The sequence below is a fragment of the Pteropus medius genome, unplaced genomic scaffold (assembly GCF_902729225.1).
Source record: "Pteropus medius unplaced genomic scaffold, Ma_sr-lr_union100, whole genome shotgun sequence".
Taxonomy (NCBI): domain Eukaryota; kingdom Metazoa; phylum Chordata; class Mammalia; order Chiroptera; family Pteropodidae; genus Pteropus; species Pteropus medius.
In genome coordinates this window covers 1,247,846-1,249,893 of record NW_024346065.1, presented here as the reverse complement: position 1 = coordinate 1,249,893, position 2,048 = coordinate 1,247,846, and the positions used below count along the sequence as shown (strand labels likewise).

Here is a 2,048-nt window from a genome sequence, read left to right as displayed (position 1 = left end):
TACTGTGATAGTATAAGAAGCCCACACCCCAGACTCTCAGCCTGCCCAGGCTTCTCTCCAGCCTCAGTCTCCCTGTGTATGAAGAGGAGAAGATCATCCTGCCTCAGAAGTTGCTCCTCTCTCCGTGGTTGGTGGTGCGGGCCATTGGCGAGTTTTAGTAAAGATATTTTTGATGCTTTCTGGAGTCTCTTTCCATTTAATTCAGCATATGTTTGTTGGACACCTGCCAGCCAGGCAATTTGCTAGGTATGGAGGGAGTGGGGAGGGATGGGGATGAGAAAGGGGAACAGGATGACAAAGTTCTTGCCCTGAGGCACAGAAGCACCAGCTAACTGTGGAGAAAGAGGGAATGGAAGGTGAGGCACAGAGAAACACAAACAAGGAGGACTTGTGCTATGAGTCAAGAACAAAAAATAGTCTATGGCCATGCCACCCTGAACCTGCCCGATCTCATCTGATTTTGGAAGCTAAGTGGGGTCGGACCTGGTTAGTACTTGGATGGGAGACTACCTAGGAAGACTAGGTGCTGTAGGTGTTAAGAAAAGAAAAAAGAAAGAAAGAAAGAAAGAAAGAAAGAAAGAAAGAAAGAAAGAAAGAAAGAAAGAAAGAAAGAAAGAAAGCCAGCCTGTGAGTTAAATGAAAAGGAAAAAAAAATCACCTTTGATTTAAGTGAGGTGGCATTTAAATTGGACCTTAAAGAAGAACTTTTTTAAAAAAATCATAGATGTTTTCAAACATATTCAAGAGTAGAGAGAATGGTATAATGAGTGGACTCCCACATGCACATCACTCAGCCTCAGACGTCAACTTGTGGTTTTACATAAACCCCACCCACTTCCCACTACAACCCCCCCCTGGATCATTTCCGCTCAAATCCCAGAAAGTGTATGTATCATTTCATAGGAATGTACTTTAGTAAAGACTCTATTTTAATATAAGCACAATACACTTATTATATTTGAAACAATTTCCTTAATATCATCAAATATGTAATCAGTACTCATTGTCTCTATTTTGTTTTTTACAGTTGTCTTGCTCAAACCAGGATACAAACTAGATTGGTAGTTCTAAGTAGTTTCCTCCTTTTTTTCTTACAATTTGTTGTTGTCGTTGTTGAAGAAACTACATTATTTGTCCTACAGTTTCCCTAAGTCTGTATTTTGCCGATTGCATGTCTAGAATATTTGACATTCCTCTACACCATATATATATATATACATATATATAAATTTTTATTATAGTGACATTGGTTAACGAAATTCAGTAAGTTTCAGGTGTACAATTCAACAGGAAGGCACATATGTATTGCATTGTGTGTTCACCGCCCATAGTTAGATTTCTTTCTGTCACCACATGTTTGACCCCTTTTACCCCATCTACCTCCTCCCTCCCCGCTCTTTCTCTACCCTCTGGTAACCACTAGTCTGTTGTACCCCCTATATTTTGTATAAATTGGCAGTTCAACCTAGAGCTTCATCAGATTTGGGTCCAACGTTCTGGGCAAGAGGTTTTTACAGGTGGGGCTGGGCCTGCCACCGGGACAGTCGCGAAGCCCGATGATCTCTTTCTGCGATGTCAGCAGATGCTAATATCATCACCTTGGTGCAATGCTCTTTTGCTCATTGTGGGTGATAGCGATGCAGATGGTTGCTTTGTAATTATTGTATAACCTAAACATGTATGTCTCATGTGTTATATCGCATTTAAAAAAATAAAGAACACGGGCATTTTAATAAAAATGTGGGCCTCTGAAGGCTTTGCACAGGACAGCAACTGGCAAAGCCATAGAATAAAGCAGAATGCCTAGCAGATTAAAGCTGAATCTTAACAGCTAAAATTCTAGTTTGTGAAACCTAGAGACCAAGTAAGTCATGGTTTAGTTGAGGCCCACATCCATGAGCCTACCTTTTGGGGTGCTTCCTGTTATAGAGTAGATTTTGCTTCTGCCTCTCATCAGTATCATTTCAGAGGGTACCATGCAGCCCTGGTCAGGAGACCTGTGAAAGGCCCATAATCTGCCAGTGTTTATAATAAATAAGAGATTATTT

At 40.8% G+C, this 2,048-nt stretch overlaps 1 pseudogene; it reads left to right on the top strand.

The window, feature by feature from the left end:
• Window positions 1–416: 416 nt before the first annotated feature.
• Window positions 417–535, top strand: LOC120612828 (uncharacterized; annotated as a pseudogene).
• Window positions 536–2,048: the final 1,513 nt, after the last annotated feature.